The sequence below is a fragment of the Pseudorasbora parva genome, chromosome 16 (genome assembly GCF_024679245.1).
Source record: "Pseudorasbora parva isolate DD20220531a chromosome 16, ASM2467924v1, whole genome shotgun sequence".
Classification (NCBI taxonomy): Eukaryota; Metazoa; Chordata; class Actinopteri; order Cypriniformes; family Gobionidae; genus Pseudorasbora; species Pseudorasbora parva.
The window spans coordinates 40373233-40399021 of NC_090187.1; the positions used below are offsets into that span (position 1 = coordinate 40373233).

At 36.6% G+C, this 25789-nt stretch overlaps 1 long non-coding RNA gene across 2 annotated transcripts in view; it reads left to right on the forward strand.

Annotated features, from left to right (window-relative positions):
* LOC137043565 (uncharacterized) overlaps positions 1-25789 on the forward strand; it is a 242401-nt gene that overhangs the window by 38512 nt on the left and 178100 nt on the right. For both annotated transcript variants that reach the window (XR_010898519.1, XR_010898520.1), the window contains exon 2: positions 5937-6038. This is a non-coding gene — a long non-coding RNA (uncharacterized lncRNA). The remainder of the gene's footprint in view (positions 1-5936; positions 6039-25789) is intronic.

The following is a 25789-nucleotide window of genomic DNA, read 5'->3' on the forward strand; positions in this document are numbered from 1 at the left end:
TTTCCCTTTTTTGTGCTATATGCACCAGTCATTGAGCCAACTGTCCTTGGGCGCAAACATCGTTTGAGGCAAAGGACCACCCGGTGCGGCGCGGAGCGGAGCATTCAGATCGTTTAATGCACAGCTGGATTATCCTGCTAATACCATGGTCAGTAGCCAGCATTGACAAGCAGCCATTGATGTTTGCTGCACTAAATTTGACTGCAAGAGTTAACAGTTTGACAGTTATTTTTATCAGCTAGCTAGCACTCGTTAGACCTATCATTCTGATTGTTTTATATCAGACGGATAAAGTAGTGCAGTAAGGTTACATGTATGTTGATTGAATTATATTATTGATTTGAATAAATTAGCCTATATGTAGAGTGTGCGTGAGTGAATTACCTAATGAGTAATGAGTTTATTTACTTCAAAAACAGCAAAGTTACAACCTACTTGCTAAATTGAGATAATGTAGCAAATCAATAGCAAAGTTAATAAATGACTTTTACTAATAAAAGTCACAGGGCGGTGGGGAAACAGGTTCCGGTGCTCTTTCAGAGATCTCCGATATCTGTGAGTGACGTACGAGTGTGTGTGTGCGTGCGTGCGCGCACGTGGTTGAATGAAAGACAAATCATGGTATAATGCAAATGAATCAACCTGACTACACTACAACGAGAAAGGTCTTCTATACATTATATTTGCAGTTTCACTGTTTATTTTATTTTTTTGGACATGAAACCAGCCAAGTGAAAAGCTGCTTGCAAATTCCCAAACAATCATGAGTCATTTCTCTGTGAGGGGAAATGTTGTTCTTTACGGATTATAGGAGGACATTTGTGTTTACATACAAGGGCTGGTGTAGGGCAGCTTAGTGTTCTCTTTCATTTAAACATCTTGAGCTTAACATTTACAAAGCAATTATGCCTCTAAATGTTCCCAGCCCCTCAGGGAGTCTAACATAATGCTGGAAGATTGAGAGGCGTGAGGTATAGCTAAAGCACCTGTGGGCTCCAGTCTTTAAATAAGACCTGAATGTTGTTAGATCTTTCACTGCGGTTTAATAATGAACTATTAATTATTGGTAAGCCTAAACCTATTAAGATTGATGTTCAGCACTTGATGATTTGATGAGCCGTTAGTGCCTAATTTGCCACTTTACAGGTAAAACATTCATTATTCAGTCGTTATGTATAAAACGCTACCATGTCAATATATTGACAAGACGGCAAGGATCCAGCGACAGGTGGTCTGAGCTGCTGATGTTTTCTGAGTGAGTGGAGATCCACCTTGAGCAGATAATTAGCTGTCTCCTTGGTGAGAAAGAAGAGGATGTAATTCAATCAAAGCACAATGCTGACAGCTATTAAGAGGGTCTTCAAGGACATTAAATGAACGTTAATATCACATCACCTCTCGACTGTCCGGTCCTACTCATTGATTGTTTATTCATTTGTAATTATTAATGGTGGCACCTTTATACGGCCATTCTGGTTGACCCTGTAAAACTGCCAGGACCGTCCCGTTCTTGAGGCCTGCAGACAGAGGATCAATGGGATAATACATCTCTAGAGGAATGCTCTGTCAACACTGCCCGAGGAAACGCTCAGTCCTCACCTCCACGGGGGAGACTCTCTGCTTTGACCCTCACGGTATTCCCCAGAAAGCCAGATTGATAACAGCAGTTTAGCCCCTCGGTGTGCAAGTCACATTAGACCTTCAGCTCGTCGCGCACATCCTTCCTCTCGGTCTCTCTCCCAGACAGAGTGCTGCAGGGAAAACATCCCCATCAGTTTAATTACAGTTCTCGAAGGGCTGATGATCTGATGAGTTAGTTACACTCATGAATTAATGATATCCCTCCCTTCTCACGTTATTTAGGCGGTGGAGTCAAGGGGAAAGCCATTCAAAGACTCAATTTGGGACTTCTATGGTGAGCCACGGCTGAGATCCTGTCTCCAAATGAAGGATGCGAATCGAGTCCTCTGATCGGATGCTTGTTCTAGGGACATGTCCGTCAGTTTGACCTGCCCTAATGACCTGTCTGGAGGAGAAAAAGAAAAAGATGATTATGCAGGAGGAAAGGATCGGGGAGACATAGGAAGCAAAGATTGTGTTCTGCAAAGAAGTTGGAGGTAACTGTTGAAGCTGGTCAAGCAAATGGTTGTGATTTGTTTCTGTTTGATATAATGATCTTCTGGTCTATAACGCCTCACCGAACTTCCTGCTGTCCTGTACTTGTCTTGCACTCTCATTGGCGGTCGGTCGTCTGCAATGTCATTTTTTGGATTTTGAATCACCGACGGGCAGGGCCGGGAAGGTTACTTTTATATATATATATATATATATATATATATATATATATATATATATATATATATATATATATATATATATATATATATATATATATATATATATATATATATATATATATATATATATATATATATATGTTTTTGTGCTCCAGGGTCACATATATAGTGATAAGTCTCACGGTATATTTGTGGCAGTAGCCAACAATAAATTGTATGTGGTTCAAAATTATTGATTTTTCTTTTATGCAAAAAAAATTAAAAAATTAGACATGCAGTTTTTATAACCTCATTATCTGAGAGAATCCAGGAATATACTTAAATTATTCTATCATATTACAGGGCCATTTAGGCAAAAAAAAAGTTTAAAAGATTACAACCATGAGAAACTTTAGAGGAATGGTGAACAGTAACAGGATCTAAAATGTACTCTTTCTCTTGCTCATTCATAAAAAATGTATTGTATTTTTAAATCTTAATGCTGTTAAAGCTTGTGGTCATGTTCGCACCTTATATCTTACCCTTAAATGATACATCAGGAGTCGTATCTGTTATTGTCTCCCCGATGCCCCCCAGTTAAGCTGTAAAGATTTATGAGGGCTTAACCCAATACAGATTTGTAATCATTCATCACCTGATCCCGTTTACATAAATTATTAAAATTCGCACTCCGTATCAAGAGGTTCTGATTGTGACAACCTGCCCTTGGATTTCTCATTTATAATAAGAGTCCAGTAGGACTACTGAATATGGCATTGAGATTCTGCCGCCACATTACGTCCACTGGCACTGTGAGACTGAGATGTGGCAATCGGCACAATTACCTTGTCACTTATGCATCTACCACAACGTTCTCTCTCTCTTTTATTTTGTTTGTTTTACTGACTATCCGGTAAGCTTAGATTAAATTGTTTATTTAAGCATCAGATGCAGAGCTGCAGATTGAAATTCAATCTTCTCTTTGTGTCTCTTCAAATAATGCTTGGGCTCCAACAGCTTTTGCCATTTATCTGGGTCTTTATTGTTATTGAAATCAAAGCGAGGAATAATCTCTGCGATTTCATCTTTCACAAAACACGTTGATGTACAGCGTGCACAACATGATTTATAACCAGTACTGTAACAGTCAATTTTACACTCTTCTGCATGGTACATCTGGCATGTTTTTTTCCCCACATATTTGGAAAGCATAACCTCAAGCATGGCTTTTGGGGAAGCTTGAGCTACTCTGATTAAATGAAAAAGCAGAGACTGTGCAGTCACACAAATGTGTTGATGTGGCCTTGATGGGCAATTATACCACCTACTTCAATATTAAGCTGTTGAAAAGAGATACGTTGGACTTTTTCACCTTCTCAAAGCTGCTTAAAGAGGGTAGCCACAACAGGACTTTACTTGATAACCAGTTTTATTTATCCCTGCTTAAAATGTGACATCATTTTTTTTTATCACTTTTTATCAGTGTTTGCCACCTTTAATGAAGTAAAACAAACATTTGCCAATATTGACTAATTTAGGCATAATGACAAAGTTATCGGTCTTGCATACCCTTACGAAAAGTATACTTCAAGTTCATTTTATTAAGTAACCTTAAGTAATATTCAAGTATAATTTTAAAAGTATACGTTAGAGTATACTAATATAATAATCATCATTTAATAATAATAATAATTAGTTACGTTTTTATGTAGCGCTTTTCTAGGCACTCAAAGTGCTTTCCATATAGAAGGGGGAATCTCCTCAACCACCACTATGTGCAGCATCCACCTGGATGATGCGACGGCAGCCATATTGTGCCAGAAGCCCACCACACACACACCAGCTGATTGGTGGAGAGGAAACAGAGTGATGAAGCTAATCAGGAGAGGGGGATGATAAGAAGGCCATGATGGACAGGGGCCAAAGGGCAAATCTGGCCAGGATGCCGGGGTTACACCCGTACTCTTTTTCCGAAGGACATCCTGGGATTTTTAATGACCACAGAGAGTCAGGACCTCGGTTTAATGTCTCATCCGAAGGACGCTGCTTGTTACAGTATAAGTGTCCCCGTCACTATACTGGGGCTTTAGGACCCACACAGACCACAGAGTGAGCGCCCCCTGCTGGCCTCACTAACACCTCTACCAGCAGAAACCTAGTTTTCCCAGTTGGTCTCCCATCCAGGTACTGACCAGCCTCAGCCCTGCTTAGCTTGAGTGGGAAACCAGTCTTGGGCTACAGGGTGATATGGCTGCTGGTCAATGCCCTAATGTACTAGTAAAACACTTGTAAGTGTGCTATTTCAATACTAATTGGGACTAAATTGGCCCACTTTTAGTAAATAAAAGTATATGTTTAAGTGTACTATAAGTGAAGCAACACTCTAGCAATTGTATTGTTTTAACCCAGCGATGGAGTTGTTTAAGCAAACATTTAACCCAACTGCTGGGTTAAAACAACCCATTCTCTGGGTTAAAACAACCACATTTAACCTAGCATTTTTTTAGAGTGTAGAAGTATACTAGTTTACCATTTTATTAGTACTTTTTTTAGTTTATGATAGTACACTTTGAAATACACTCTCAGTAAACTAGTAGTTTTATACAGCAAGTATACTGATACGTTTTCTTTAAGTGAACATAACATCATACTTAGTGTACTATGTATATATTATTTTTGCACTTTAAGTATACTATGTTCCTATGTAGGTTTTATTTTTTATACTTGAAGTACCTTTAAAGGTGTAGTGTGTATTTATGAGGATATTGACAGAAATGCGATATAATATAACTATGCTTTCAGTGGTGTATAATAATTGTACATAAGGTACCGTTATGTTTTTATCTTAGAATGAGCCATTTCAATCTTAATACACAGTTGCCATTTTGCACCGTCATGTTTCTACACTAGGCTTAAACTTCTCTTTGGAGCGCTAGCTACTCTCTGCTGTCTCCGACGGCAACATCTTTGCCCTGTGTTGGTCACTGTAGCTTCTCTATTTGCTTCAAAAGGGGGGGGGGGGGGGGGTGAGCGGTGGGCGATTGCAGTTCACAACCTCACCGCTAGATGTCAATTTTTTTTTAATTTTGATTAAATACATTTTTTTATCAACTCTTGAATGTGAGTGGGTAAGTTTCATTTTTTTAAAAGCAATATTTTAAACTAAAAAAGGTTTAGTTAAAGACTTCAGATCTGATTCAGAACGATGATCAAAACAGATCGAGTCCATTCACACCTCCATCGCTTCACAGTAGTTTCCTCTTCATGGGTTCGACACTTCATTTGATAACGTTGGGCAGTTTTGATTTATAGGCTGATTGATATTTGATGATCATGTTGTTTTACATTTGTGTTAGCAAAATAAAATAAGATTCTTCTATCTGTTTCTGCTTCTTCTTCACATCTGTTTTGATCTGGAGATTCTGTAGTAGATGCATAACAGCGCCCTTACCGTATAACAGTGAAAACATGGATAGCTGGAAAAATCTGTCAATGGTGGGGAAATATTAAAGTCAATTCCTGTGTACACTACCAGTGGACTAGCCTACACGAAAATTCAGAAACACAGAATTAGGAACATATGTGTTCATTATAATAGAAATAGTTATAGGAATATGTTGACTTTTAACTCAATGGCAACATGTCTCATCCATGTTACAGGTTATTCTGGACATGGAGAACAAGAAGAGTGTCTTTATAAGGCAAATCAACTTACTCTGCATCCATACTGGCAACATAAACCACTATTTCCAGCCATGTCCAGTAAGTACAGCTCCTACCTACAGTATATTAAATGGGAAAAGGGCAGAATTTTGGTCAAAATGTCATGTTTTAGTAATCCCTTTCAAATGAGAAGTAATATCTGAGTTGTCTAGCTAATGCAAATGTGAATTATAGAGTTTATTTTTAAATCATTGTGCATTCATATACTATCATTCAAAAGTTTAGGTTGGGTAAGATTTTAAAAAAAATATAATTAAATAATGTTGAAATTTAAAAATGTTACATTCATAACTTATGACATAACATAACTCATAACATTTTAACATATATATATATATATATATATATATATATATATATATATATTCTTAAAAGAAGACTTTTATGCTGACCAAGGCTGCATTTATACAGTTGGTTGATACAGTGCTGAGATCATACTGATATGCTGATTTGGTAAGGAAACAGTAAGCTATTATTATCAATGTTGAAAACATTTAAACATTTTTTTCAGGATTCTTTGATCACTAGAAAGTTAAAAAGAATAGCATTTATTAAAAAATAAATAAATGTCTTTACTGTTACCTTTGATAAAGTTAATTTCCTGAATATGAAATCTTTTTTACTTTTACATCAAACAGTATATCACAGTATATGGATCCAATGTAGATCCAACCATGGATCTTTTAGGTTTGGCATGCTGTTTAAGATCAGATTTATCTAAAACAGATTATACCACAATAATAAGTAGGCATTATAACTGAAAACTTTTTTAATATTTCTCCACAAATGTGTGAAGAGAAACATAGCTGATGTTGTCAAGAGCGTTGCTTGTGGATGATAGATGAGCAGGCTTACATTTTCCAGTCCCCCAGTGGTGAGGCTGGCACAGGATTTGTCACTTCCAGCTCACTGAGAAGTTAAAAAAGCCTCCGTAGAGAAGATTGTTCTGAGTTTTGACTGGCATCATCCATATTAGGTGTGGCTTGCTTTGCATTTGTTATGACACAAAGAATTCATTAGAAATGTTACATTTAACATCCCCACATTTTTCTCTTGCATGTTTATCAGAGCAAATTCTCTCGATTGGCTACACAGTTTAGTCACCTACAGACGACTAGGAGAGCGAACGCATTATTCTCCATCTCTTATACAGCATATTTCGCTGTATTAAGACCGCCCCAGGCATAATAGTGAAAATGGCAGGCAAGTAAAGCTCTCTTGCTGCTCAGATCACAAATGTGAGTCTGAGACGATGTGTGTTTGACACAGTGTAAAATGTGATGACTCTTGCTCACTCAGGTGCCAGTCCAGATTTTGGGGCTTCAGGGCAGATTTTTTTCCCAATGCTTGTCGACTACTTTTGACTCACACAGAACAATTATTTCTCTCCACAGTTATAATTTTTTCAATACGTGAGAGAGTAAATACGAACTGTTCTTAGCACTATTGATCGGTCAGCATCTCTCCAACAGCGCCATAAAGATTTGGAGCTCACACTGTGCTTAGTGTGAGTTTATTGTATCTAGTTCATGTGTTTATATTTTTGTGTGCCTATGTGTCTGTGCACTTGTTTATTATGGTATTGCGTGTGTTCCATTGTCTTATCTTCAGTGCCTACAAAGCCTAAGTCGGACATTTTTGTGTATAATTGCCAAAAATAATGGACAAACACAGAAATTCTGAGCGTTGATTGAGCCAGTGTTTTCCAAGTGATGTCTTTAACACCAAAAATCGCGTAGTTCACCTTTAAGAGCAGTGTTTTAAAAGTCACATGATTGATGTATTACATGAGAATGTAATACACGGCACCAAGCGTAGTCATAGACATTGCATATAAAATTTTATCGTCTCAGTATTTCTTATATATCGTTATGTGCTATAATATTCCTATACTGTAGGTCTATAAAAAAAGACCTTTTCAAATAACAACTAGGACATTTTATTTCAACATAAAATGTAATGTGGGCTTGTAAATATGTGAAATGTATTGCACATGACCACATGATCACCTGTACGCCTGCTGTATTCAGAGCTTTATAGAGCTCGTATCAAGGCCCGTGACCCATGTGAGAATGTTTTGGACCAGTTTTACATCCATATTAATATGTTGAAAATGTAGACATTAGATTTTTTATGATTACATTTTGTTGTAAATTCTGCTGATTTGTCACTGATGAAACATAGTCTCTAAACACAGAGGTGTTTAGTTGCCTAACAGATGAGGTTTTATCAAAAAGGCAAAAATAAAACTTGATAGTCTTGAATACATCAGTAAGTATGTTTTAAATCGGCAAAAATCTGTATTTTTTTGTGTCGCATGCTGCTGTTGCATACTAGGTTTATCATTTTTGGCTAAAAAAATAAAAATAAATTGCTTGCACAAAACTGTTCTGCCACAGAATAAACACTAAAAAGGCGACTTGTTTTCTCCAAAAAAGGTGAGATATAAAGTCAGATTTGAAGTATTTACTAAACTGTATTAACTAAGTTAAGTAATATTAACAAAGACAATAAGAAATTTGAACTTGGCCTAAAAGGTTGAGTAATTTCTACACAGTTGAAGTTTAATTTGAAAGTGTTTAGTTGCCTAACACAGATGAAGTTGTATCAACATTGCAAAAAACAAAGTCTTCTGAAAGTCTTGAATACATCATTAAGAATGTGTTAAATCTACACTTTTTTGCATCATAGGTGTATGGCTTGTTGCACATTTTCTTTTTGTAAAAATTTCCACCACAGAATAAAAAATAAAACTTTTTTTGTGACTTGTTCTCTCACATTTGCCAGAGAGAAAGTCAGAATCGAGTGATATAAACTTATAATTGCGAGAAAAAACAGCATTGCACATTTCGAAGCACTCGAGTGCCATAAAACACGAGTCAGGTAAAAGAGCTAAAATGGCACAGTTTGCTTTCTCTAACATTATTTCTTTAAGTTTAGGGTGGGGTTATTTCAAAAGCAGCATAATACTCTTTTGCAGAAATGTCGCCACAGGCATGTTTTTCCAATGAGCCTGGGATGAGAAGATTTTTTGTTGAGCCCTGCGGTATGCATCTATTTTGTCATATCAAACAATTGTTGTTAGATTAAATGTTCAGTATATACTCACATTTACATCTACATTTATGCATTTGGGAGGCGCTTTTAAAATCTTTTAAGGTTTTTAATTTTTTATTTTAAGGTACACAATTTACATTTTTGTCAGTTCTCACTTTCCCGGGGAATCGAACCCATGACTTTGGCATTGCTAGCGCCACGCTCTACCGGTTGAGCGAAAGCACACCTCACCTGCCACTTTATCACATATTATCGGTTTGGACCATATTTTGTCTTGATTCTTCGTGCCATAGATTCAACAATGTTCTGAAAGTATTCCTCATATTTTTTGGTCTATATTGTCATGATGGCGTCAGACAGTCCCTGCAGATTTGTCGACTGCACATCCGTGAGGCGAATCTCCCGTTTCACCACATCCTAAAGGTGCTACTGGATTGAGATCTGGTGACTGTGGAGGCCATTTGAGTTTAGTGAACTCACTGCATTCAGATGATCTGAGCATTGTGACTTTATCCTGCTGGAAGTAGTCTTTAGAAGATGTGTACACTGTGGTCATGAAGGGATGGACATGGTCAGCAATAATACTCAGGTAGGCTGTGGTATTTTAACAATGCTGAGTTGGTACTAAGAGGCCCAAAGTGTCCCAAGAAAATATCCCCCACATCATTACTACAACGACTGATACAAGGCAGGATCCCTGCTCCATGTTGTTTGCACCAAATTCTGACCCTTCCATCTGAATGGTTCAGCAGAAATTGAGTCTCGTCAGACCAGGCAATGTTTTTCCAATCTTCTGTAGTCCAGGTTTGGTGAGCCTGTGTGAATTGTAGCCTCAGTTTCCTGTTCTGACAGGAGTGTCAGCGGTGTGTCTTCTGCTGCTGTAGCTCATCTGCTTCAAGGTTGGATGTGTTGTGTGTTCAGAGAGGATCTTCTGCAAACCTCATTTGTAACCAGTGCTTATTTAAGTTACTGTTGCCTTTGTATCAGCTGAACCGGTCTGGCTGTTCTCTGCTGACCTCTGGCATCAACAAGGCATTTTCACCCACAGGACTGATGCTCACTGCATATTTTCCACTGATCTATATAAATGACTTGATTGCTCATTGTGTTTTAAACTACCATCAGACGTTGAAGCTACTGGAATCTTACTATTCCTTACCGACAGAGGACATCATTGACTCGCAGCCAAAACATTGACCTAAAATCATCTGCTTTACAGCGTCTCAGTCAGGACTAGTTTATGGTTCATAAGTTTGCTTATGGTCTTTTTGGAGAGGATAAGTCAAATTAAAATTGTTGATGTGGGTGTGTCTACTACACATTGCCGACACAGGTAATGTTAACTGACGAAACACAAAAAAATATATATGTCTTTATGTATATAATTATGGAGGAAATATTAAACATGAACATACCTGTGTTTAACTGCAGAAATGGATTCAAATAGCATATTCAGTAAATGCTAATTCAAGCCTTTGTTGCAATATTGGACTATATTGTATTAAAATTCAAAGCTTGCCATGCATCATTTTGGAAATAAAGCAGTCAGCGTTATTCGTCTGAATAAGTTATGATGATGCGTGCATTTTATTTCCTAATTGAGCAACATCCTTTTCACATGTATGGCATTTACAGTTTTCATATGAGTTAAGTGTTATATATGCTTTGTTGTTGAATTAATTATTAATTGAACAATCGTTTAAATCATTAACTGCTTCGCAATGAGTTAACAAAAAATCATTGCTAAAACATTTGCATTTAGCCTTCTGTATGAATAAAAACAATACTACAGCACATCAGCATAAATACATAAACACAAAAGAAGAAGATTTCAGATTACAAGGCATACATCTTTATTCCGATTTTAGATTTGTAATGTTCGTCCGTCAGTTAAATTTACCACTGTAATGAATATCAACGTAACTTTTTAATAAGCAGGGGAAATTCCTGACTGTGATGGAATAACCATTTAGACATGCTTAGGACGTTTGTGTTGTAAGACTGTTGAGGGAGGCTTTAGATATAAAAACGGTGTCTCCTCAGGCAATGTTTTCTCAGTTAAATCATATTATTTCCTACTGATTCAATAGAACGCATGAGCTTACCAGGAATACCAATATGGCAGCGCAATCAGGAGCAATCCAGTTCTTTATAGATCAGACTCTTTTTTTCGGACCAGTCTCTGTAAACCCTCGACGTGGTTATGCATGAAAATCCCAGTAGATCAGCCATTTCTGAAATACTGAGATCAGCCGGTCTGGCATTAACATCATGCCACGTTCAAAGTCACTTAAATCACCTTTCGCCCTCATTCTGATGCTCGGGTTGAACTCCAGCACATTTTCTTGACAATGTCTACATTTCTAAATGCATGAGTTGCTGCCATGTGATTGTCTGATTAGATATTTGCATTAATGGGCAGTTAAACAGGTATGTCTGTAATATAGTGAAATTAATTTGATAGGCTCTCTCACATATCACTGCTTGCTGTTGCAAATCTATAATAGCTATGCTTTCTTACAATAGACAGAAATGTCAAGCGCTCTTACGGATGACTAATTAAACCATATTTTTGGTGTCAAGGTGTATAAAACCTCTCTGTGTCTCAAAGCAGTGCGCTGGTGAGAGGTTTTATTAAGCTTTACATACAGCACAGTATTTATGTAGTATGCTGTATGGTAAATAACGGAAAGATACCTGCATTAATTTTACAGCTGAACACCTAATTGATTTTTTTCTTTCAAATGTAGTGCAGGTTTAACTATTGAAAATGAAGTCCTTGGATGGAAAAGGTGAATCATTTTTTAGAGGTTTGCTGGATCAGTAAGTTATTGAACAGTGACCGGTCTGTGGGGGATCCAAATGTTTTAGTATGCAAACACAGCTGTGATATTTATTGCTATAGTGAATAACGATGCAGCGTCAGCATGTTTAAATGCTGAGAATTCATCGTCATCAAGAATTAATGACGATGACAGAATTTCGATAGGGTCTGCGTTGATTTAACTTTCAGACTGTATTTCAATCCTTGGTTATCAAAAATACCGACAAATCATCAGTGACACATTGGAGTGGAGTCCATAGATACAGACACTGCGTGAGATTTCTTTCGCTGCAGCTGGCATACACACAGGTTGAGCATAACATTTACATGATTTTCTTTTCAGATATCTCTCAAACATGTAAGTCTATTGGGGAATAGAAAGCATGATGCATTTGCACTGAGACAGTTAGGCAGAGGAAGCCAGCGCTCTCTGTCATCATAATGCGGGCCTGAATTCGACAATATTTTATTGTTGTGTGTGACAAGGATGTCATATGAGACATCTGACGTAATCAGTCACAAAGCGTGCACACAGACGCTCCGGCATGAAGCGTTCTCACAGCTCTCTGCCTCCTGTTGGTAATGCAGTCTGACAACAACCAAACCGGAGACTGATTACAGAAGACGTTCTATATATATTAATTTCCGATTTTTTTGTACAAACCACTGAATTGCTGTACTCTGAAAATATAAAACCATTTGTATTGTGATATTGGGATTTTTGCAAGGCCTGGTATGCTGCAAGCAACAATATATTCTCATCTGATATAATCATTCAAATATGATGTTTTAGAGCCTCTGATTTTTCCCTTTCAAATATGATTTGAATCCCATTTTCTATTTTATGACAGTTACACACATTAAAACTGTTCATATATGTGGATTTTGCTGCTTTTCACTGGCACATTAAAAGTTCAGTCAAGGTTATTCAACCTGGCTGGGCACTTGCTTCCATTATATTTGTGTTTTGCATTCATTATGCACTAGAGTTATAACTGGCCTTGAATATAATTCTTCGTCCAAATGACCAGTGGTGCATACATCTAATTTAAAATTCAGGCGGCCACTTTGCACACAATTCAGTGATCCATTTGTTTCATCAAATTGAAAAGCCAGATAGATTGCACATTAGCTCACTTAGGTCTAGTACGCCAGCAAAAAAATGCCCCCGATAAATATTTAACAATGTTTGTAAAGTCATCTTTGAGGTGAATTGGCATCACACACACACACACACACACACACACACACACACACACACACACACACACACACACACACACACACACACACACACACACATACACACACACCATGGCCTTCCTATCTCTTTAAAACAAACTGAGCCTGGTGAAATCCTGCATTACGTTGGTCTGTGGAAACAGAATATATACTGAAGATACTGTGACATGGTTAGAATAGAGCTATATTACAGTAAAAGATGCATCAGAGTGTTTAATATTACGTTAATACATTTTTGGACAATTATGTTTTTATTCCCTTTTTGGACATGGACAGTACTGTATAGTGTGCATACACTTGCATACGCTGTCGGACTAAATATAAAATATCTAAACTGTGTTCTGAAGATGACCTGAGGTCTTACGGGTGTGGAACGACATTAGGGCGAGTCATTAATGACATCAATTTCAGTTTTGGGTGAATTAACCCTTTAACTAAATGATTTGCATGGTTTTATACATTGCTAAATCCCCAATATGGATCATATATATTATATATGCTCATTTAAAGTAAAAATATATAAAACGTATTAGAAATTGGAACAATTCCGTATATCAATTTTATCCAATATGTTATCACTGTAAAAAAAAAAAAAAAAAAAAAAAAAAAAAAAGTAGGGCACAATGTACTGTATAAATATGAAGTAATTTTCCGTATTGTTTTTTTTTTTTTTACAGCTGTTTTACCTGTATTTTGAATTACACATTGCATTTTGCAGTTTTTGTTTTTAAGGGTAAACTGAATTTTTCGTAAAATTACTGTATAATGTACTGGCAGAAAATTACCATGTACATTTTCCGTTTTTATTTTTTACAGTGATTTTTACATATTTTGATATACTGTATATGTCTCATATGAAATATCCTAATATGCTCATATAGAGTGAAAACATAAATGCAGAAATTAGAACAATTCCATATATTCACATTACATATTATATACAGTATGTTCTATAATTATATATGTGACAAATTACTGACACTGACATGTCACTGATAAATGTTGTAGAGTCTTAGTAAAGATTTTATGTATATAAAACAAAACAAATTAAACTTTAAATATAAAATATGTTAGATTAGATTAGATTAGATTAGATTAGATTAGATTAGATTAGATTAGATTAGATTAGATTAGATTAGATTAGATTAGATTAGATTAGATTAGATAGATTTTTATTATCCTGAAGGAAATTTGTTTCGGACACATACAGTACATTGTCTGCTGTTTAAAAAAAACATATTGTCCATACTTGACTATCCCTTATATACACCTGCAAAACATACACACACTACCATCAACCAAACAATTGCACACCACCCTTCGAACTACACACCTAAAGTTTAAATTAAAAACTACATCACAGAGGTAACACTCTTGCTTGCTTATCATTTAGAGCTTTACTTAGAGATGTTACTTATTATCAGGTGAGGCAAGGGATGAATAAGGACTCGAGGATGCAGAGGTTAATGGGCTTTTTATTAGACTTCAAAAATAAACAATCAAAACACAAACAAACCCCTTCATACTGCACCGAACAAAACACGAGCCGCGTGCTAAACAAACACACAACACGCGGACAAAAGAGTGTATACTGCCCCGGCAACATGCTCACACGAGACCAAGCGAAGGATCATTAATGTCCGAAGCCTGAACCAAAACCATGAATGGAATGACAGGAGGGTGTGTAAACGATGACAACATTTTTGGGTGTATTTAAAGTGATGACTGATGCTGTCTCTGACCTTCCAGTATGCTGTCAGAATCTCATTTTTAATAGATTTATGAACCAATAAAACAAAGACAGGTCTATCAGGTTGTAAACAAGGTCCAACTAACAAAAGAACAGACCAAAAGAACGGTGATAAATCGAACAGTTTGTCAAAATACATATCACTGCACATAAATATTACTTATTATTTATCTTAAACAATGAGTGATGCAATCGTAATAAAATCAATAGGGTCATGAATGTGATAAATGGCACCACATTTCATAGAATAGATTTGGACTAAATAAATCGCAGAAAACAATGCTGAGGTTTACTGAGGTTCTGCTGCATTGAGAGATGCCCTTTATTGTTCATGCCTGAAACCTGTGACGGAGAAACTTTAAATGTCAATATGATACAGAGAGGGGAGTTATTCCCTGTCCTTCTTCCTGAATGTACTTCAGGAAGATATATATATATATATATAAGATATATACATATTAGCCTGCTGGAATTTCTCATTTCGGCTGTCTGGAAAAGAGGAGCTGTCTGACTTTGCACTACTAGACCATGATTCTAAAGAGATAGTTCAGCCAAAAATGAAAACACTGTTATCAGTTAGTCACCTTCATGTTTTTTCTAAACCTGTATGAATTTTGTTTTTCTCTGGAACACAAAATAATATATTTTGGAGATTTTTTTGACTGCTGAATTCCCTTTCATTATATGGACAAAAGCTGTGTGTGTGTGTGTGTGTGTGTGTGTGTGTGTGTGTGTGTGTGTGTGTGTGTGTGTGTGTGTGTGTGTGTGTGTGTGTGTGTGTGTGTGTGTGTGTGTGTGTGTGTGTGTGTGTGTGTGTGTGTGTGTGTGTGTGCGCACATGCGTGCGTGCGTGTGTGCGTGCGTGCATGTGTGTGTGTCTTCCACAGAAGAAAGCAAGTCATAAAGTTTTTGGAAAAATACTTTAAATTTAGCACTGACCAGTTTTCTAAAAATATATGTATATATATATATATATTTATTATTATAGCTACTGATAGATCATCAGTATAATTAAATTAATGCACTAATTAGTCTCTCTCTAAAAAGTATTGCATTACTGATAACTAATTAAATTCTACATCTCAAATCAACCTCGACCATTTAGGATAGACATGAGAACTGCTCTTTTAATTCTTTAAAATTAATATAAAATTGTTGTTATATAGTCTGTACAGTATTTAATGCAATTACATCATAAGTAATGTACATGTCATTACATGACTGTAAAAAAAGAGTAATCCCTTACTTTACTTTTCAAACAAAATTATAAATTACTTAGTAATGCATCATACCTGGCACTGATATTAGTTTCTGCTCGTTCAGTAAAAATATGCACACATAATACAAATAAATAAATATATTCAGATCTACAACAACGATCTAAATCTCAGTACGTGAGGGGGGAGAAGTGTTGTAAATCCCACATAGAAATGCATCGCTAGCCTAAATCTTGTTAGAAATAAATGTCACCAACAAATTACATTGAGGATTCGGTTTGGACAGGAAATTGCCACTCGTCAGCACTCCCCACTTAGCCTCTAATACAGTGTTCAGCAAAATAAGCAAAATAACACCCAACTCTATTGGGTGCATCTTAAAAGGCTAGTCCTATGTCCTCAAGGAATGCTGTAGGCCTGATGAAAATGAAGGATGCTCTTCGTTTGTAAGTGAAAATGATCGAGTGATGAAAAAAGAGTTTGAGAGGGCTTCTTAGGATTACACAACGATGACAAGTCAAATTCTTCATTCTCACTACGTTATAGTACGTGTATGCTGTCAGTTGGTGTAGTGCAAATCTTGACCCCTCCGTAAGGGATGTCATTTGGGGTGAAATTGTACCGGTTGTCTTATTTTAGGAATATGATGCGCTGTAAAGTGTCCTACATATTCCAACATAGTTATAGGCATATGATATGCAAATGCGCTTCCTCCACCATGCATGTTATCACTGGGATCCTCTGAGCTTTACTATTTCTGTTTTCTTTCAATTTCACCACTCATTTGGTTTCCACACTTGATGACTAAACAATGCCCTTGCTCGTGGCATGAAATAAGAAGCTATCATGCTGTGCAACAGATAAGGTTATACTCCAACTGTACTTTACATATTTAGTACCTCTCCTTCATGAATATAGTATTAACGTTTTGTGCATTTTTAACTTCTGCTGGTTTTATTACATGCATTAAATCTCAATGCTTTGTCTTTTCACTACAGAGGTAAAGTGCAGTATGAATATTTTACATATTGAACTTTGGTTCTTTCCTTTGTTCATATTTGTTTTTTTGTTTATTAATAATGCATTTATATATTTTCTATTTGTTTGTTTGTTTATATATATATATATATATATATATATATATATATATATATATATATATATATATATATATATATATATATATATATTAGCATTTACATATATAACATTTTACATATTTTACATTTTTTTTATCACTGCACCTGTTAGTGGGTGGGATATATTAGGTAGCAAGTGAACATGTTGTCTTCAGTTGATGTGTTAGAGCCAGAAAAATGGGCAAGGGTAAACATTTGAGTGAGTTTGACAAGGGCCAAATTGTGATGGCTAGACGACTGGGTCAGAGCATCTCCTGAACTGCAGCTCTGGTGGGCTGTTCCCGGTCTGTAGTGTTCAGTATCTATCAAAAGTGATCCAAGGAAGGAACAGTGAATCGGCAACAAGGTCATGGGTGGCCAAGGCTCATTGATGCACGTGGGGAGCGAAGGCTGGCCCGTGTAGTCCGATCAAACAGACGAGCTCAAATTGTTGCTCAAATTGTTCAAGAAGTGAATGCTGGTTCTGATAGAAAGGTGTCAGAATGCACAGTTTGACCAGTCAGGGTGCCCATGCCGACCCCGGTCCACCACCGAAAACGCCAACAGTGAGCATGAGAACTGGACCACAGAGCAATGGTAGAAGGTGGCCTGGTGATTCACATTTTCTTTTACATCACGTGCATGAATGGTTGTGTGTGTGTGTCACTGGAGGAACCCATGGGCAAAACCTGGCCCCAGGATGCACAATAGGAATAAGGCAAGCCGGTGGAGGCAGTGTGATGCTTTGGTCAATGTTCTGCTGGGAAACCTCAGGTCCTGCCATCCATGTGGATGTTACGTTCACACATACCACCTACCTAAGCATTGTTGCAGACCATGTGCATCCTTTGATGGAAACAGTACCCTGCCACAAAGCAAAAATGGAATGGTTTAAGGAGCACAACAACAGGTTTGAGGTGTTGTCTTGGCCTCCAAATTCCCCAGATCTCAATCCAATTGAGCATCTGTGGGATGTGCTGAACTAACAAGTCTGATCCATGGAGTCCCCACCTCACAACTTACAGGACTTAAAGGATCTGCTGCTAACATCTTGGTGCCAGATACCACAGCACTCTTTCAGGGATCCAGTGGAGTCCATGCCTCGATTGGTCAGAACTGTTTTGGCAGTAAAACAGGGACCAACACAAAATTAGGAACAAAAAATTAGGTCATAATATTATGCCTGATTGGGGTATATACTATATACATTCCTCTGAAGCCTCTTGAAAGCTTTGTGTGAAGAACAGACCGTAATTTAAGCTGTTAAATGTTTTTGATTTGCTCCTCTGAAAATTCTGATCCTAAAGGCTGATGTGTTTGGTCTTGCTGTATTGCTTCGATTTAGAAGCCTTGCAGAAATCATGTCAGAAATCATATCAGGATTATGACAGACAGACAGCTCGATGTGCAGAGATTGAATAAAGCTCTTTTTTATATACATGAAACAAATGACGTAAACATCATTGATTTTATTATACAGTAACTCCACGTGTGGTTATTCTCAAAGTATTACTGCTTGGCTGCTAGTTTATGTGGTTTTTGCTGAGAGATGTATCTTGCTTCTCAAAATAAACATATTTTTCACTCCGTTATGTTTCCTGCTTAAATCCAATGAATTTACTTTTTTTCCTAACGACTGCAGACAGCATAACCAGAAAAAGAATCTGTCTTACAGTACACAGAAGATCACAGAACAGATGTTCAGAGAGCCAGAAAAAGAAACACAGAAACTAAAAAATCAACTGAATGTCAAGTATGCGTCAAATATCAACATATGCAACTATCAAAAAGTTTATATTTGCATTGGATTTAATACATTGACAAACTTGTAATGTATTTCATAACAATGTCTTGAGTTTAACTGCATTAAATCATAAGGCTTTGTGGGTGATTCAATATTAAAGCTGCTGTCCGTAACTTTTTTTGTGTTCAAGATGTACAAAAATTATATAATGAGAATGTACAACATGAATCCATTTTCCAAACCATGTTTTTGTCTTACCCTGAATCATGATGGTACACTTATAATAAGTATTTATATTGGGACTATTTCAGGCCAGACTGGTAGGTACCGCTGCGGAGGAGCACAGTCCCTGCGTGATCCGCCATAGACATAAACCGAGAGAAGTAGCTCCGGCTACAATGTTCTTCCGCAAGATGCATGCAGTTCTGTTTATTAACCACTAGAGTTCAAAAAGTTACGGACTGCAGCTTTAAAGAGTGAAGTAAAGTTTACCCACCTGGTGGATGAATAAACAATAAGCACATTATATAAATTAATGACTTTAAATGTTTGTACATTTTATACATACAAAAGATTTCCAACAGTCCAACAGAAAACAAAAATATATGTTTTCACTTACCGACTTAAAGGGATAGTTTAAAGGGTTACTTCAGCGATTAACATATGGCTTTGTATCAGAAGAAACCCTGGAGTATATTCAAATGATCATGCTCTCCCCTCTTATATCCCCCTGAGACGAGAGATTTATGCATTTTATTTCTGGAAAAATTCCTCTCGTGACGCAAATTGACGATATTTGCGTCACGAGAGGAATGTTTGCCCAGAGGCTAAAGACTACAGCCAGCAGAGGGAGCCATTTCCGCATGTTTTCAACTCGTGCATGGGGAATGGAGATCACACTTACAGCACAGCTCAACTACAGGCATTCATTTAAACGGATGCTAAGCAATGTAAGTGTTTTAACTTCTCAAATTAATTTCTATGAAAGTTAAGCTTCCAAAGGCATGAACTGAACTCGCGTTGTGAATGTATGCCGCGAATGTGGTCGCGATTACCTCAGCTCTCATCACGAGAGCTCATCAACTCATTTATGACGTTAAATGTAATCTGAGTCTGCTGTGAGACTCACGCGGCAACTCGATCGTTATATTGAACAGACACGCTCAGTATTTAATTGTAGGAACTCAGTCTCTGTAATCCAGTAGCGGTGGCTTCGGGAATGGCCTCACAGGGCAGCGAAGCATTCTGGGAATTGTAGTCTTTCAGCCCCATGAGACAAAAATACATTTTCTGTCTTTTCTCAGTCTAGAAAGCACCAAATTAAAAAATAATTTCACATTTCTACTACATTAATGACCCAGTTTAAATACAGATTCATCTTCCCAGCGCTGAAGTACCCCTTTAAGAACTGGGCAAACTGTTGTACTCACATTCACGAGAGACTGGTGTTCCAGCGTGTGACGTTTCACTCAAGCATAGCGTTAAACACGGAAGCGCAGACGAGAGAGAAAAACAAAACTTCCTTCTCGCAAGAACTAGCACATTCTCATGTCATACGCTGGAACGCCAGTCTCTCGAGAACGTGTGGACGACAGTTATAGCAGAAGTTAGAGATTACAGTTTGTAAAGTTGTAAAGATTGATCTTTTTCTTACACACATGCATGGCTTCACTTCAGAAGGCCTTTATTAACCCTTGGAGATGCGTGGAACACTTTTATGATGGATAGATGCAATTTTATGGCCTTCAAAACAGAAACAGCCATTCACTGCCATTGGAAGAGCCAGGGCATTTATTAATATAAATCTGATTGTATTCGTCTGAAAGAAGACTATCATATACACCTAGGATGACTTGAGGGTGTGTAATTAATTGGCTAATTTTCATTTTTGGGTATCCATTTAAAGCCACAGTATGTAATTTTTCATTGCTCAAGGTAATTTATTCAAAACAAAGTAGCTTGATGAAGACTTGAACTTTTATTCTGCCTCAGACGAGCATTTCCACTTCTTCCGCTCATGCATATGTGGGATAGCGCAGTGCAGTTTGATCATATTAGATAGTACAGTGGCCCAGTAGGGTTCTCAGTTTTACCAATACAACCAAGCTGTTGAATTTTAACACGTCTGTTTTTAAATGTTAAAAGTCATTTAATTCATACAAATTACATGTTTCAACTGCATGGTGGAATTGGCAGACGTTCCCTTGAGAATCAAGCGTCGTGATAGCGGGTAAAAATATGCAGGCACGTCAACTAAATAATATAATATAATATAATATAATATAATATAATATAATATAATATAATATAATATAATAGTTATATATTATATGTTATAATAATTATATTATATGTGTTCTAGTGGTTTTTGGATATTTTAATCTAAAAATGTTAAATATTGTTCCTTTTATAATTCAATCTGATGGGATTGTGTTGTTCATCTCAGAGTAAATTTCTTGCCAATGGCTATGTATGATCATCATGAACTATTATCACAGCTAAAATGTAATGCATCTATTATATAATATGTACATATGTTAATATATACGCTCAAAAATTAAAATGTAATCATAGAAGACTTGCTAGGCCTGTCTTGGTCTATAATGTGGTGACTACACCAAAACATGACAAGTCTCCATATTTTTAGTAGTTGTTGTGTAACTAGCTATGTTTGCCAACAGACTGTAAAAGCTTAGCTAGCATGGCCGATTTGCTTACAGAACTGCAAAAACGTTTTGCTGTGAGCTTCATGTGAGCCCATTTGGCTTTATGCATATTCACACCTCTGTATCAACACAGTTTCATTGCTTTTTGTTGTTTTATTGCTTCTTCTCTGGGAATTTGTGTTTGTGTGGGTGAAATGGTTCTGTGCTCGCAGAAATTGACAATGCTGGCCAAGTGAAAACAAAGCCACTTGTGTTGAACAGGAACAAGGAGATGCGTCCTCTTTTATTCAGTCATGGAAGACATCAGATTCTTCATTGGCGTTTGAATGGGCTGGTGGAAATTGTTGTATGTACAGCTTTAAGACAAAAAAAGGTGTTTAATCTAATCATTAGCAGTCACATTCCTCTTAGTGGCACTTGCTCATATTGAAAGGACAACCCCCAGTTGTCACACGGCATTAGATAACTACAGTATTTCTTTTAATGACCGCCATAAATTCTAAAATAGTTATCAGGAATGGGCCATTGAGAACTATAACATACTTGAAAAAGTACCGTCCTAAAAAGTTTGCAGGTTTAAAGATAAAAGTTTCAGGATTCCCATAGAGCACTTCATCACATGAAATTATTCCACCCTCCATAGTTTAATAGCAGCGGTTTGACAAAGAGGTGAAATATTAGCTCTGGCTGCTTTGCTATAGCTGCCAGGGGCAACTCATTTAGTAGGAGAGCATGCATCTCAATGATGGCAGGGATATGCGGTTGCTGCTTTGGGACAGTGGAGCGAATTCTTCCTCCCTGCAATAGGAGATTTTAATAAACTACCATGACAGCAGCGAGGCCGATGTTGACCTCACCAGACCGAGGGAGGTTTAAATGAGCACCGTGTGTTGGTTGCTGGGTGGACAAAACCATGTTGGGTTTTAAGGGTATGCCTCAGTACAGTTCACTGCAGTTTATTTGAAATATTTACAGTATATTACCAGTCAACATTGCTATTTTTGTTGTTTTTGAAAGAACGCTGATCAAAATACAGGGAAATATATGAAATATTTATTACAATTTCAAAATAATGTATTTCTATTTTAATATTCTTTAAAATATAATTTATTAATGTATTGCAAACTTGAATTTTCAGCATCATTACTCCAGTCTTTAGTCTCACATGATCTTTCAGAAATCATTTTAATATGAGGATTTATTATCAATGTTGGAAACAAAAGATTTCTATTTTAAATAAATACTGTTCTTTTTTGACTTTCTATTCATCAAAGAATCCTGAATAAAGTATAACAGGTTATAAAAAAATATTATTTACTATTTCAAGACTGAAGACTCAGGCCCCAATTGAAAGTTTACTAGTGACTGATCACATCTACATTTTTCAGTTGGCCAAACTGAATTTCTGTGAATTGATTCTGTGAATTTCACAGAAATTAAATTTGGCCCACTAAAAGATTTAGATGTGATCAGCCAATTTTCAATTGGTGCCTGATTTTTTTAATATCAAAATCGAATTAAAATCGGGAGGGATTGATTTGAAATCGGCAACCGGGGTTGTCTCTCAGGGCTCGTAAACGTCTTTATCTAACAAACAATGATTTATTTCTCATCCACCTGCGATTGATTGGAATATTATTTCTGTATTACATGGCCTGAACACCCACACACACATGCGCGCATGAATCGTATATTAAAATCGAAAAACTTTATGTAATAAAATGTAATAAAAACTGTAATAAAATGTTACACTATCACTGTTTTTTCTGTATTTTTATTTAAGAAATGCAGGATTGATGAGCGTAAGAGACTTCTTTCAAAAACATAAAAAATAGTAATGTTACACATGTTGCATATCTTTAATTGATCTCAAGAATCTTTCAAGAGTTTGTATACGTATCATTATAGAACTGAAATTGTATTATTGGTTTATGACAATGACACTTGGATCTACTTGCATTCAAATATGATAAATGGTAATAAATTATTTATAATGAAAAATTGTAATTCTAAATGCCATGCAAATATTTATAGCTGTGGTTATAAATAACCAACATTTTTTACTTCCTCATCCTTTCCTGCAATCAATACGGCAACCCAACCCCAACCAAGACACACAAACACATTTTCATATTTTCACATATATAATCTACATAGGTTTATATAATCTGAAACTTTAATGTATATTCTATTTTACATATTTCCTTTAATATTTTAATCGATTTTTGCACACAATGTAGCATATTTATTTAGACGTCAATTTGTAAATTAACTGTTTGATGGAGTAGTTGCAGAAATAAATGACAGATTCATTGATTACCAATGTAGTTGCAGCTTTACTACAAATCATTTGTCACCACAGGCCCCTGTTCCTGCTCATATTGGAGCAGGGGGCTAAAAAGAAGGATGATAAAGGAGGAGAATGATAAAGGAGCCCTGCTGACAGTGCAGAAGGATGCACACCTGATGCTTATTGTGCCATAAATCCAGCTCTATTCCTTTCCTTCTCATCTGTTCATGTAGGCTATAAGTCCTTGAGCTCAAGGTACGTCCACCTTGCCCTTCCGGCTCCTCCACCACGTACCGTTCACTTTCCATGATGATGACAACACACCTTCGCATTTTGTTGGATGGCCCCTGCAAAGTAAATGTAATAGCCTGTGCTTTAACTAAATGCGGCTCGGTCTGCATGGATAAGATGTAATTACACTACCGGTATTCTGTTCCAAACCCGAGGGGGTGATTTGGCCAACTCTGACCTTGTCTGTTTAAGACGGATTACAAACAGTTCTCCCTAAACCAATTAGTTGGACATTATCATGCAAATGACTGTTATTCCTCTTGGTGATCCTAAACACAGATGTGGAAAAGGAGTACACTAGTGGTGATTTCCCTTGAGATCCTTCCAAGAGGAACCACAAGTATAAAGTGTGTTCCAGCACGCTCACATCCCTAAAACACATGCTCCTCGTTTCCCTCCCTCTAGATGCATCATAATGAGCACTTAACAAGACACATAATTCAAGAATGCTTAGTAATAGTAAAAACAACATCATCTAAAACACCAGGCATCCGAAGTGCTTAGAGGGAAGAGCCAGAGGGGTGTCCGGGGTGTTTCATTCGTTATACTGGCAGTGATATTTTTGCTGATTGACGTTTCATTTCCTCTCTTGTTGAAAGAAGCATTTATTCACGCTGGCATGGCATATTGTTCATGTATATTTACGTTGAATACAAGGAGAATATTAACGTTGGTAGCAAGATACAGAAGAAGAAGAATAAAGGGGGTCGCACACACACAGTACGAAAAACTAGAATTGTCGCACCACAGAGCGCAATTCCCTTCGTTTTCACATCCATTTTATTTGTTCCAAATCTTTGTTAATGCACATGATGACTTTCTGTGGATTGAATAAAGTCTATGCTTCATATAGAGAAATATAATTAGTTAATAATTAATAATTAGTACTGGGTAAAAAATTGCGATTTCTCAATTTTAATGGATTCTCATTTTTACGGACAGATATCGATTCTTAAATCCCAAGAATCTATCCTGTTTTCATGTAAATATAAGTTTTACCTTCAATATAAGTAAGCTAAAGTAGCCTATAGGTTACAACTGACTCCCATCGTTTACAACATTAGTTAGAAAATTGACCATGTATTGTACCCGATATAATCGTTACTGAATCGAATCGGAATCTAATGGAATTACAAGCTTCTGAATCGAAATTGAATCAAATTGTGAAATTTGTGTCAATACCCAGTAATGCCCCAGTACCCGTAATAAAAAGATGAGTTTCTGTCAGTGTTGGGAGTAACCCATTAAGTAATGCAAGTTATGTAATCAGATTACTTTTGTCAAGTAATTAGTAGAGTAATGCATTACTTTTGAATTTACAAAAAAATATTAAAGTTACGGTTTCAAATAAGTAATGGAAAATGGACTCTAATTTACTCATTTATTGACTGACAGCTCTCATGAGAAATCAGGAGTAAATGCGGCGGCATTGTGTGTAAACAAGATGGCTATTGGAGATATAGACTACATTTGAGCATGCATTTACAGGGCTCTACGCTAACTTTTTTCTTGAGGAGCACGTGCTCCTAATTAAAAAAATGTAGGAGCACAATCAACAATTTAGGAGCACTTTCTAATCCATCAAACGCATT